Source organism: Sorex fumeus, unplaced genomic scaffold (genome assembly GCF_029834395.1).
Source record: "Sorex fumeus unplaced genomic scaffold, SorFum_2.1 ptg000072l, whole genome shotgun sequence".
NCBI lineage: Eukaryota > Metazoa > Chordata > Mammalia > Eulipotyphla > Soricidae > Sorex > Sorex fumeus.
The window spans coordinates 57,580,187-57,594,515 of record NW_026606129.1 but is presented as its reverse complement, the minus strand read 5'-3'; the positions used below and the strand labels follow the sequence as shown (position 1 = coordinate 57,594,515).

Here is a 14,329-nt window from a genome sequence, read left to right as displayed (position 1 = left end):
ATGACCCTGGTCCGAATCCCGGCACCACATCTGGTGTTCCAGCATTGCCAGGTGTGGCTCAAAAACTGGGGGGCTGGGGGTAGGGGACACTTAGACTATATTGTGTAAGTATGAGTTGGACAAGGTGCTGAGTGGTCCCATTCATGTAGCGCAATATGTTACCACCAGAGCCTTTGTTAATAACTCTCTCACATCGCAGAATTATTTCTTTTTTGTAGTGGAACTATTTTAAATTCTAGTCTCAGGACTTTTGAAGCATGGAATACAGTACTGTTGACAGGGAGGGATTTATATATTCTTCAACTGAAATTTCCTTTGCCTTGATTTTTTTTTTTCCCCCAAATCATCAAGTACTCTTCAGAACTGGAGGGAATGTACAGGGGGTAATAAGGCTGGCCATGGATGTAGCCCACCCTAATTCAGTCTCCGCCACCACCTTTGGGCCCTACAGCCCAGAGCCAGGACTAAGCCCTCTGAGCATGGCCAGTAAGATCTGGCCCTAAACCAAAATATATAAAGTCCTTTACAGAAGAAATTAGAAACTTGAAAGTGAACTCTTTGGGACTCTATTTGATTGTTTTTGTTTTTATTTTTGCTTTTTGGGTCACACCCTGTGATGCTCAGGGATTACTTCTGGCTCTGTACTCAGGAATTACTCCTGGCGGTGCTCGGGGGACCACATGGAATGCTGGGGATCGAACCCGGGTCGGCCACGTGCAAGGCAAATGCCCTACCCGCTGTGCTATCACTCCAGCCCTACAGGACTCCACTTGAGGATCACTGATGATTGCCTGCATCTCCCACTTGCCCCTTCAAGTCGGAAGTCATTTTAGCTGGTACCTTTGTGGACTGCCCTCACCCCACATTTGCCTGAGCCAAAACACACACACACACACACACACACACACACACACACACACACACACACACACTTTTCATTTAAGTTTTTGAATCACATGCAGTAGTGCCTCAGGGCTTGGTGATCAGGGCCCACACAGTACTATGGCAGGAACAGGCAGTAGGGTGGATCAGATCCAGTCCCTCCACATGATTTGTGAACTCTCTTTCCAGCTCCCACACAACTTAAAAAAAAAATTAATCACTGCTTCTCTTTTCCTTTTTTTCTTTTTGGGTCACGCCCAGCAACACACGGGGTTACTCCTGGCTCTGCGCTCAGGAATTACTCCTGGTGGTGCTTGGGGAACCATTTGGGATGCTGGGAATCGAACCCGGGCTGGCCGTGGGCAAGGCAAATGCCCTACCCGCTGTGCTATTTTCCAGCCCCTAATCACTGCTTCTCTGGGCCAGTCTGTGTTTTACTCTGACTTCTCTGTAGCAAAATATGACAGATTTATTGTTTCCACTGTATTGCATTGATTCTTTTTTTTTTTTAAAGCATTTTCTCCTTGGAAAGCCCCAAGAGAAGAGGACAAAACATACTCTCTTCTTCCTGTTGAGCGGAAGGAGAAAGGCTATGTGTCATTTACTTGCAATTCAATTATTTTTATTTTTTTTTTAGCATTTTCTCCTTGGGAAGCCCCAAGAGAAGGGGACAAAACATACTCTCTTCTTCTTCCTGTTGAGAGGAAGGAGAAAGGCTATGTGTCATTTACTTGCCTGGGCCACTTGAAGGAGAGGCAGGACCCCACCAGGGCTACTCCACTCAGTGAGTGCGACCTGCTGTCTTGTTCTCCTGCTCTGCCTCCCAGGAATTTGCCTGTTGCCTTCCCTCTAGATCCCAATCCCTGCTGGAAGTGCCAGGCAGTCTGTATTCCCAGAAACTCAGGCACCGCTTCCTTTGCCTTCAAGGGGCATTTGTCTAAACCTGAAATCCACTGCGGCATTCACACTTTATTTTTTACATCATTTTTTGTTCTCCTTCTCAGAAGGATGTTACAGCCATTTGAAGAAATTAAAACCTAGTACATCTTGGCAAACACAATTATTTCCTGACCTAAATGGCACCGTCCTTTAATTGGTATGTCATTGTGTGTGTCTTTGCTTTAATGGGAATTCCGTGTGGTATCATTGAGAAATCAGAAGCGAGTCTTCTGGATTTATTGCGTACAGTTAGCCGGCAGACCACTGGCATCCATCCAAGAAGTGGGGAGATGTAGAGTTGCAGGCTCACTTGAGTTTGAGCATGGCCTTCCGAATACTTCAAATTTTAAAACTAGCTTTCCAAAAGGTCGAAATCAGAGCCTGTAATGAAAGAATTGAACCCTTCCACCTTGTAAAATTTAGCAGAATTAATGTAGGAGGTCTTGGTATCATGGAATCAATGTTGTTTTTCTCTTTGCCCACTAACATTTTTGAAGCTTGAATGGGTTTTGGTGTGTTTAGAATAGAAGTCAAAGCCATAGACTATTCATTTCAGACAGAAAATTGGAATTTTAGGGGTTGGAACAATAGTACAGCAGGTAGGGTGCTTGTTTTGCACACAGCCTATCCGGAGTTGATCCCGGCACCCCATATGTTCCCCTGAGCCTGCCAGAAGTGTTCCCTGAGCACACAGCCAGGAGTAGGTCTTGAGCCAGGTGTGCCCCAAAAAAGGAAATTTAGGTTATTCTCTGTGGTGTCTCAGGCAAATATTTGAAAATGGGTCCAAAACCTAACTCAGTTTGTGTGTTGACCACAAATGTCACCATCACTGCATCACTGCAGTTAAATAGTCAGCTTTTCTCTCCCCTTCTGGGTATATATGTTCAGTCAGGGAATGAATTCACAGCCTTATTCATTTGATTTTTGAGCCACACCCAGCTGTGCTGCTCCACTCAGTGCTTACTAGGTAGGGGTTGGGGTTGGGGATGGGGATGGTGTCACTTCTGTTCTCCTGCAAGCAAAAGTTTTATTTTTTAACTTTTGCTTTAGCTGATCTAGTGAAGTTAACCGCTGACATCACTGTTACCTTCTGTGATCTGAAAATTGTTTCTCTTAATGGGCTCTTACACTTTAAAAGAGCCTTTTATGTTGCTATTTGTCAAGTTCATAAGTCATAGTAAAAGCAGCCTAAAAGAAATTAAGAGTTGAATTTAAATTAAAAAAATTAAAAATAAAAAACTTGCACTATTCTGGGCAGGGACATTATCTGTTACTTGTCTTCAGCCCCAAAGCCTTACTCGGAAATTTTTGTTTAGATTTGCAGATAAGACCTTGAACCTCAGGGCACCAGCCCACTAGGGAAGTTTTTGGCAGCTTATACCCCACCCTTTTAAAAAGTGTGTTTCCCTGTTCTCTTTCATTGTGAGAACTGCTTCCTGTGACTTGCAAACAAGGTGGCTTTGGGGACATGAGTCTGCAAGTCTTATCTTCTCAGGCTGCTAGCACCTAAAAGCAAACCTGCTTTTATTTTGAATCTTTTTTTGGGTCACAGCTAGAAGTGCTCAGGGCTCACTCTTGCAGGCTTGGGGGACCATGTGTGAAGCTTGAGATGGAAAGCAGGTTGGCTGCGTGAGGCAAGCACCGCACCCGCTGTCCTGTAGCTCTTGCCCTTCCACTGTTGCTCTTCTTTCTTCAGTATTGGCTTTCAAGGGGTGATCACTGGAACTTGGGATCAGACAAAGTGTTTACTGAATCGTAACAAACTTCTTGGAAAGGAATATAGTTGAAACATTTAATCCTGAATTCCATTTGAGAATGGGATTTCACTTCTAACCACTTCCCTTCCTGCATTTTATTTTGGGGGTGGATGGGAGTCAGGCCACACCCAGCTGTGCTTCGGGTTGACACCTGGCTCTAAGTGTTGAGGGAATCACTGGGGTTGGGGGATCCATGGTACCATATGTGGTGTCGGGGGGCTAAACCGGGTTGGCTGTGTGCAAGACAGGTGCCTTGCCTGCTGTGCTCTCTGTCCATCCCTGCTTTTCATTTGTTTCTTTGTTTGGGGGAGCTGCACTCAGCGGTGCTCAGCGGCTGCTCCTGGCTCTGTGGGAAGACCAAGCAGTGCTGGGAATGGAACCAGGTCCCTTGCATGGAAATCTTGTGCTCAGCCTACTGAGCTTTCTTTCCAGTCCTGCATTTGTGTTTAATCACTATCTTTCCCTTGGGTTCCCCACTGATCGCTAAATCACTCTGCGTGTCCTGTTAGGATGTCAGACTATTCAGAAGTCAGGCATGTTGGATTTTGTGGTTCAGAAACCTGCTGACAAACAGTGCACAGTTAGTGAATGGGTGTCATCCTCGAAAAAGCGCCGGAACCACTGAATAGAAAGAGGAGCTTTATTGATAAGGAAACAACTGAAATTGGGAAGGATGGAGGATGGCTCCAAGGAGAGGGAGTCAGTCGGGGCTCGGCTTTGGACCCAGCAAAGAGAATGATGTAAAAGTATATATATGAATGTATTCTGGTAGTTTGTCTGAAGCACATACATATTCATGAGGGAGATCAGCAAATTTGTGCAGTTGAGTAACATACCATGAACATACATCGTATATACAAAATAATGATAATGATAGTAGGTGTTTCTCGTTACCCTAGCGAAGAGCAGAGAGGCTAGAGGTGAAGAAGGGCTGTGCTGCGCAGACTCTGCTGGATCAGTGCATCAGCAGACCCAGGATACTGTGAAACTGCACCCGCTTTGGCCCACCTAGCCCATAGAACGCGGCTCCTGGCCCTCCTAACTAGGAGGCTCAGGCCTGTATGTTTCAGTGTTACTAACCCCACGGTTGTTCTGCCTTATGTACCGTTGGGCAGTGGGGAGGAGGAGCAGAGGTGAAGCTGCAAAAACCTTTGACTTGTGCTGTAGCTCTCGCCAAATTCACTTGCCAAATTTTATCGGGGACATCTGTGCCTGAAAGAACAACAACAACAGTAACAACAACCACCAAAAAAACAGCCCTAAAAATCCTACCCTCGATTGGGAGCTATAAAGGGGTAAATGAGAAGATTCCAGTGCCTTGGGCCCTGCCGGTGATACTGGCTGTAGGGTGGCAGCTGTGTTCACATCTGATCCGCGTTTGGGAGCCGCGGGTGTGTCGGGCTTTCAGCACATCCTGCATCTTGGGAGTCCTTGAGAAGTCCTGCCCCCGGCGCACTGTCAGGATACTTACTGCCCGAGCATCCGAGCTCAGGCCCGGGGCTCAGTAAAGTAGTGGCTTTAGGAAATGAGCCGGGAGCCTGGAGACCGCTGGGGGCCCCACAGTCAGGGCCAAAGCCTGTCCCTTAGAGAAGCGTTTGGGCTCCCGGAGGAATGACCGGGTGGGGGCGGGGCCGAGGGGCTTGTTCACATGCTTGTTAACATTTGAGGGTCTTTGACAAAGGAAGTCTAATGCCCTGCCCGGGTCAGCCTGCCGTTTCCCCGCCCCCCTCCGCCGCCCCCCCCTCCAGTTGTGCACAGGAAGTCAGACACTAATGATGTTAGTGAGGGGACAAAGGCTCCCAGCCCGGGAAGAGCCTAATTGCTGTGTCCGGCTCCCAGGCGGCTGGCCCGAAGCTGGAGGGGGCTGGGCAGGATGCGCTAAGTGTTAGCACCTGGAGCCGCACTGCTGGCTTCCCGGGGCTGCTTTATATCTCTCCTGTGTGGCGACTGACAGACACACCACACCCCACACACCACCCTCCCACCCCCACACCATACCTCCCACATGGCACACACCCATCCCCATCACACACCTCCCATGGACACATACCCATTCCCTCCGTTACACATGATACACTCCACACCCACAACACCCCTCCACACCCCCGTCCCCCACAGTCCACACACAGCACACCACGTATGCACCGTACACACACTTGCAATCCCCACTCCCTTGGTGGGCCTGGGGTTATTTTGAGACCCTCCCATCAGCCCTGGCGGCCTGGTGACTGGTTGCTTCCCCTTTGGGCAGACAGTTCCATCCCCTAGGACCTAGGGGAAAGGCTGCAAGAAGTGTCCCTTGGACATTCTAGGTAGGAGGCTGCTCCTTGGGGAAAGGGAGAGAGGGCCCGAGCCTGGTGGGGGCGCTTAGGAGAGAGGGAGGGTGGCAGTGAGATGTGGTGTGTGTATGGGGGGGTGGAGGGCAGGAGGGCACTCGGGCAGCTGAGGGGGTCATATTACTCGTGTGTGTATCCAGACCCACCCCCATCGCATGGGAGGGTTGCCTCCCCTCATTTCTGAGTGGGGCCTCTGGATTCCACATGTTGAACCCTGGGACCTGGGATGCCTCCAGATCCTGTCAGATGTTGGGCTGGGGGGATGGGGGCTGGGGGGGCAGGGTCCTCTCTCTGGCCACCTGCTGGATGGTAGTCTTGGTTCCCACAGACCAGCCGAGCTGCTGGGGTGCCTGTGGGCCGGCAGCTCAGAACACAGGTTCACACACTCCGCAGCCAGCTCCCAAGAGAGTGTCCAGAAAGATGCTTGAAGCCCTTCTCCAGCTGACGGGAAGGGGGCGGGGGAAGCCACAGATAGCTTCGAAAAAGCTGTCTAAGGCTGACTTGCCACTTCCCACTGTTGTTTTAAGGAGGTTTTTCTGTCCAAGGCCACCAGGTGGACAGAAGTGAAGGGCTGGCAAAGAGGAGTTGCCGTGCTTTCTAGCAGTCTGGACTGGCATGAGAATCTAAGAGGGGGGCCTCCCGTGATTTCCGAAAACCCGGAGTCCACCTTGAAAGGAGCGCATGTGCAGGAGCTTGGGGCTCCTGCGGGGGAGGCCAGGTCCCCATGGCAACGTCATAACCCCCCTCCTCACCCCCCCCCTTTGTGCAGGCATTTGTGCTATAAAAGCGGAATTCCAGATGTGATACAGTATTTGGAGACTTCATCCCCGGGCCTCGGAAATGGTATTTGAAGCCGCCCAATTCAGCCAGCACACGGCACACTCTGTGTGGTCCTAAGGCTTTTTATTAGTAGTTTTGTTTTGATCCGAACATTTCCTCTGAGCTTAGCCATAACAATCATGTTTATAGCTTTACGTTTTCCTCTATTGTCTAATCACTATTTTGCTCTGGAAGGAAGATACTTTCTTGGGCTTCGAAGAAATCTTTGTAACCACCTTTAACAGCTGAGAGCCAGAAGTAGCTGCTTGGCCGGCCTTTATTTGGGCGTTTGGTGGCTTGCTTCCTCTTCCTACCCAGTATTTACAGAAAACCAGTTAATCTGCGTCTGTGAGTTGTCTGTGTGTGCTTTTTACGCTGCAGATGGGTTGACTGTTACCTTGAAGATGCCAGTCCTCCAAACATGCGGTTCTCATTTGAGTGGATGGGAGTGGCGGTGTGTGCCGGAGGAAAGGCCTGGCTCTCTGTCCAGAGGCATGTTTTATAGCTTGCTTTTAACGGCTCGAGAATTGAAAGAATGGAACAATTCTATTTGTATCAGCCGCAGGAGAACACACGGCCCAGATCCTTAAGAGACTAATTGGAAAAAGTTCTTGGGCCTCTGCTTTGTGAAAAACCAAGGAGGCAGCAGAGCTTTGCTTTCTTATGTTTTTAAAACACAGTGGGGGAAAGGCAGGGCTGTGTGCATGTGTGCATGCGGGTGTTTCTCTGGGCTTTAATTGCTTATGTGCATTCCAGTGGCAAAGCAGCAAGAAAATTGTAGCGTCTGGAGTAGGAAGGGATGCTTTAAGCTACATTAAGGGACTGGAAAGATGACAGTACAGCAGGTAGGGCACTAGTCTTGCATGTGGCCAACTTAAATTTGATCCCTACTGGCCCCCCAAGCATCACTAGGGGTGATGCCTGAGCACTGAGCTAGGAGTAAGGTTTGAGCACTGCTGGGAGTGGCTTCCAAACAAAGAGTCAATAAAAATGCATGAAGAAAGAGTGCAGAGATGGTTCAAGAGGCAGAGTACATGCCTTGCTTCTGCAAGGCTCTGAATTCCACATCCGGTGCTGTATGACCCATTGGCACCGCCGGAAAAGCATGTGAAATAAAATCTTATCAAGTTCCTTTCAGGCTCCCACCATTTAGGTGCCATATGTGGGACTGCAGCGTAAAACCATGTGGCACACCTTCAGCTCTGGCAATATTAACGTTTTCATTGCAGGAAAATCACCATTTTTCAAAATAGAAAAAGAAAATTGAGAAATTACTCTTACAAATACATCTCTCTCTTAAGTGATTGGTTTTCCTTGGGGTAGGGGAGGGGGTGGGAAAGCCGAGGGGGTACCAGTGGGAAAATACGCCGATGAGAACGAGAGCTTTCTGTTTGATATGCAGGACACATGGTAACTTGACATGGGTTGGCTGCATGTTGGAGCTCAGAAACAATTGTCCCTTCAGCTTTCCTTTGGGGAGCGTGAAATTAGTAACATGTGTGTGCTGATTAGCAACATGTCAGAGATGAATCATGATTACGGCTTTGGTCTGGTGCACAGGCGATGCTCTGGAGTAGTGATTTCCGACCTCCTCAAGCAAATCTCTCTAATTAGCTTAAGATCTCCAGGTCTTTGGGTCCCCCTCCCTCCTACCCGCCCCCCCTCAACGTGGTAATTGCTGGTGGGAACCCACCGGCACTCCCCCAGAGCTTGTGTGTTCCCCGTTAGACACCCCAGACCTCGGCCTCCCCAGCCAGACAGCTGGCTGGCACCCCGGGTCTCTGAACTTGGTGGATGGAGAGTGAGCGAGAACCGCTGCAGGGAATGTGGAGAGAATATCCTGACTAGATCCAGGCCCAGGCTGGCTCTGGGATTTATTTTCCTTGTGTTCTGGGTTTGCCAGCATTCTCCTTGGCTTACATCACCTGGGCTGATGTCTTTTTTTTTTTTTAAGTTAAAGATTGGGACTGAAGGAAGTGGGAACTGACTTTGTTTATGCAACCCCTGAATGTGTACAGAGGAGAAGGACCCTCTCTGCCCTCTGGTCAGGGCCAGGAACTGGAGCCTCCTAGAACTCCCCAGCACCTTTTACCTCTTCGCTGGAAATTGAGAGGGAGGCTGTGCGGTGGAAAATAGAAAGTAGGGGTGGGACTTAATTTTGCATAATGACTACACACCTTCAAAAGAAAGCAAACCATCCTTTTGATGCTCACAAATGCTCTTTTGTTTGATTGGTGTCTGTTAACTCCTGGCAGTCCTGGAGTCCTTGCTCCTGGGGACCTGAATTGGGGTCCCTGTGTGCAGAGCTTGTACTCTCCAGCCCTTTTGAACTATCTTCATGGCCTTGGATGCGTCTGTTTTAAAAAGCTGACCCGCACTCAGGGCCCTGCCACAGGATTGAGTCTCCGAAATGAAATGCCTTGGTTGAAAAGTTGTTTGCGCCTTTTTCAAAATGCATTTCCCCCTAATAATCAACTCAGCTATTTGTGCCTGGGTTCTAGAAAAGCTGTCCTCAGAAGCTGTTACCTTCAGCTAGCTTGGATCTCTACAAATCCCTCAAGAAATTGGCTATCTGATTGCAACAGCATCCCCAGTCAGTGCAGCTGCTCTGGGTGGGTCCTGCCTGATCCTGTCCTTTTTTTGCATCCAGGCTTTTCCTTTGCCATATGGGTGAGCATGGAGAGGGTTTTTTTTTTTCTTCTTTTGCCTTTTAAATTTTATTTCTTTAGAGCACTTAAGAGTTACCCTTCCCAGCCACCCCCTCCCCTTTCCTGAGTAAAAAGATGTTTTCTCCATTATGCTCCCATTTGCTGCTTCCTGCCCTGCTTGCCTTAGCAGAGCTCCGGGGCACCCCGGGCTTGCTTCTTAGCTCACATTGGAACAAATTAAACACTGCCCGTTAGTGCAGCAAATGGAGGTGGTTAATTAACTAAGAATGTGACACCCTGAGGCCATGGCATTGGCATTTATAGTTTTCAAGTAACAGGCAGCAAACAAGTATTCTTAATTGTCAGCTCATTAAATATCAAATGGATGTAGTAGCTCACTCTTGCAATTGTTTCCTGAAGACCAGCTTTGTAAGTCACCTTATCTGTGTTCTCCCTGTTTCTGAGCCTCATAAATCACCCTGTCATACCAAGCGAGGTTTCCCTGGGTTCTCTGTAGTTAATACTGGGGTAGTCATTCATGCATTCTATGAAAAATCATTGTGTTTAAGGACTGCACCAGGCCCTGGGGTGAGCAGGCTTCTGGGAGGGGGCAGGGCATCCAACCTGTGCACTTAACTGGTGAAGTCCTTGGGCACCTGGTGAGCACCAAGACTGAGCAGGATACATTCTTCCGTGTCGCTTCACGTCCTGCCAGGTCAGGGTTTCTGCAGTGGCAGAGCTTTCCTGGGGAGACTGCTTCTTCTACAGGGATTTTCCTCTTGCCCAACTCTTACTGACTAGAGCAGGAAATTTTTTCAGCAACAGTCCTAGAAGTGAGTATGAAATAACTGTTTCATTATGTGTTAGATGCCGTGCTAATAAGCAATCAGGACTTGTGTGGCACCTAGCCCCCTACGCCAGTTCCTTCCAGGAAGTTTATTCAAACATGTGTATCTGTGCCTCCGGGAAATGAGTCTCAGAAAGGTTTCAAAATTCGCCTGAGATGCCCCTGAAAGAAAGGGGGAAATTGGACCACAGTACCCTCACTGAGCAGCTCCAAATTTCACTCTGGGAACTCTGCTTCTGCCGCAGTTCAGCCATAGGCCTGCTCACAGGATGGCAAAATCTCAAGCAGTAGTTCCAGCAGATCTCTGTTTGGGTGGGTCTGAAGCTGGGGTGGGAGGGAGGCAAGTGACAAGTGTACCCAGTTGCGGGAGGACAGTCACATGACAACATGTGCCATCTGTGTGCTACCAAGATCCATTCCATCCTAAGTGGAATGGCCATGTCATGTAGCAGCTATGAGCTTCCAGTAGCTGCATAGTTGTTACAAGCTACAAGCTTAAAATGGCACAGTGTTATCTTGAAGGCAGAATTCTTGACCGAGTGTTGGGGGGTTCAAAGTAAAGATTCAGGAGGGCTGTCTCCTTGTACCTCTGGGGTAGATTTCCTTCCTTGCCTTTTCCAGATAGCCAAGGATCACCCGCATTCCTTCCTCTTTAGCTCCTTCCCCATCAGGAGATCTTTATTATTTGTCTGTGTGTATGTGTGCATGGGGGCTTGGGGGTCATCCCTGCTGTGTTAGGGTGTACTCCCGGCTCTGTCCTCAGAGATTACTTCTGGAGATGCTCGGGATCACTCCGCATGTGGCGCATCAGGTCATGGGAAGCCAGCACCTTCTTTACTCTCCTGTGCTCTCTCTCCGGCCCAGCGTGACATCTGTAACCCAATGTTGACCTTTTCCCCTGCCTTCTGCTTCCATGATCACAGTTCTTCCTCTTAAAAATCTTGTGATTGCATTGGGCAACCTGAAAAATCCTGAATGATCTTCCCGTTTCAGCCTCTAAAGTTAAATCACATAGCTCCTGCATAACTCCTTTTGCTGTGTAGAGTTAACATTCAGGCTTGGGGGATTATAAAATGGTCACTTAGGGGGGTTGAAGGCGGTTAGTTTGTCTTCTGCCAAGTGTAAAGATAGCAGTGGTGCCCTGTGGGGTCTCCTGGGCACTCTCTCACGGTTGGTTCTGAGGGCTCTGGAGCAGCCAAAATAGGATTTGGCGTGAGCCACACAGCAGCTGCCTGATGCATGCATGGAGAAATTGCACCCAATACATTGATAATGCACCAAGCACTTCTCTGTAGAATCAGAATTCCCTATTTCGCATCTGTGTCTGCGGAAGCATGCTGAAAGTCAAATTACAAATGATGGATTGCTGTGCTCATCAAGTAGACTCTGCAGGCAGCTGGATTTGTCAGAATGAGGGGGGGAGGGGCTGGACTAAGGCAGGGAGACAGGGCAGAGGGGAACCCAGTGATGGGAAGGACTGGGAATGTTGAAGTGTGGAAAGGTGTGGAAGATAGGGAGGGGGCATCTGAGAAGAAGTAAGGAACTTGTTAGGAATGATCTGGGAAGGACAGGAAGCCAGTTGATGGGCACAGGAATGTGGACTGATTTGCACATAGAAGATCATCTTGGCAGACATAGCCCTTTGAGGTCAGGGACTCTGGGCTCGACCTGGAATTCCAGGCCTGGGCAAGTCATTAGTAAACAGGCAGTGCCTGCAAGTTCACTGCCTTGTGAGGTCAGGTCGGTGAAACTGCACCTGCACTGCACACCACTATAGAGGCCTTAGTTGGGGTAATGAAGTCTCTCACACACACAGTAGGGCACATCTTGGCCCTTTCTGTAATGCAGTGCACATTGCACATCCCCAGTAAATAGCTGTTAAAAATGTTTTGCATTTGAGGGGCCAGGGATGTAGCTCAGTGGTAGAGCTTGCATGGGTGAGGTTCTGGGTTCAGTCCCTGGCACCAAACAAAATAGAAATGTAACAAAATGAAAAGCTGATAAAAGGCCCACAGTAAAGGCCCTAAGATGGGGATGGTGGTGGCAGGGCGTGTAGTTTTAGGGGTAGAACCTGGGGTGCCTGCACGCTCTGCATGTGCTCCAGCCGTTAGAGCCATCACCCCTCCCCTTCCTTGCCTCTTGGTAGCTTCTGATTTGGTCCTCAGCCTTTGTTTCCTTTTCACTGAAGTGCTCCGTAGTACACTTCTGTGCACTTAGTACACTGCGTGCTTATTAGAGCTCATTCTTCCACCTTGGTGGCATAACCTTGACTTGCCATCTACACTGAGAGTCTGTGGAGGGCCAGGGTGTCACACACCCTTCGTTGCAATGCAGAGTCCAAGTGCCAGGCTGCTTTCTTGTCCCAAGGCACGGGCAATGACTCTTTCGTTCACCAAATCTGACTCCTAAGAGAGGGTGAATAGGGTTTTTGTTTTAGTAGTTGTAGGGGTAGGGTGTGTGTGTGTGTGTGTGTGTGTGTGTGTGTGTGTGTGTGTGTATGTATGTATGTATGTATGTATGTATCTGGGCATTGCTGTGAGGGACATCGGAGAAATGCAGTCTCCTGTGTCTGGGTCGTATGTTTGCTCATGACTGGGGCTATGTAGAAGTTGGACATCCTCTTGTTGCACAGACGATGAACTGGGGCCTCCTCCCCAACAAGCAGCAAGGCATTTACATGCTATTTCCTTTGGGTTTTGGCACACCCTATGGTCGCGGGGCTTACACCTTGCTCCAAACTCAGGAATTACTCCTGGCGGTGCTCAGGATGCCGAGGATTGAATCTGGATAGGTTGCATGCAAGTCAAGTACTATTGCTCTGGTCCCAGGCATTTAAAATTTCATAAGCAAAGCATCGTTTTTTGGGGGTTGGGGTAGGGCTTTTGGGGTCATACCCTTCGATGCTCAGGGGTTACTCTTAGCTCTGCACTCAGGAATTACTCCTGGTATTGCTCCTGGGATCTAACCTGGGCCGGCCATGTGCAAGGCAAATGCCCTACCCGCTGTACTGTCACTTTGGCCCCAAAGAAAGTGTTCTGAAGTATGTTGGGTGAGGAGCCCTGGAAATCTTGTGTGTGTGTGTGTGTGTGTGTGTGTGTGTGTGTGTGTGTGTGTGTGTGTAGGAAGCAGGGCTGGGAGGAGGAAAGCTGGAGAAGCAAGATCAGGCGGAAGACAGAAATGTCCTTGGACTGTGGGCTGGTGCACTGTGTTGGTTTAGATGCTGCTGCTCACTGCTTGGTGTCCCCGGTGTGGTGTGTGTGAACCCCTCTGCACAGCTGTGCTTGCCTTAGTCCCTGCTTAGCTGGGCTCCAGGATATAGTTTCAGCGGGGGTGCCCAGCCTCCGTGGCAGAAACATGCCCTATAGCATCTGGATGTTCCTGGGGCCCCAGACAGGGCACTCGTTCCTGTTCAAGTACTCTGCACATTGTGTCTGGGGGTAACGGTTACCCATTAAATACCAAGCTGCTGGCATATGCCGCTTCCAAAGTCTCGCTTGATGAGTGGAAACTTGAGCTGTGTGATTAGACTGTTTTCTCTTCATTTAGCATTTCTGGATGGACATGTTTCAGAGAAGTCTGCCACTAGTACTGACTGGCGCACTTGCAGATTATTACAGAAACAGTTAAAACTTTAGAGTCAGTCCGTGGCAGCTCTTTCTCAGGATGGATAAGTGGGGGGTTTGGAAAGGGCGGGGTCGCTGGGAGGATTCCTCAGCTCCCTTGGTGGATGCTGTAATTAAAGCGGGAAGTCTGGTGGAGTTGTTATCCCCTGCTATTAAGAGAGCAGATGGCTCACAGCCACCTCACTTAGAGTTAGAATGAGACATTTTAAAGTCTTTTTTTTTTTTCTTTTTCTTTTATGACCCACTCTCTATGTTCCAAGCATAGGTATGGATGCAGTGAGGAATTTTTCTCATTAAAAGTAACGGCTTATTCCCACACTCTTGGTCTTGGAAGGAGAAACCTGTTTCCTTAGACTTGAGGAATTGCCTATCTGTCGTGGCTTAATAGTGCTTTTGGACGAGAGTGTCTGGTCGGCGAGTTTTATAACCAATCAGTGCTCCAGGCTGATCCAACTGGAGGGACTCCAGCTGGCAGCCC

General features: G+C 49.0%; 1 protein-coding gene across 1 annotated transcript in view; it reads left to right on the top strand.

Moving 5' to 3' along the window:
- Positions 1 to 14,329, top strand: part of IL17RD (interleukin 17 receptor D) — a 66,055-nt gene that overhangs the window by 29,496 nt on the left and 22,230 nt on the right. The window lies entirely within an intron of this gene.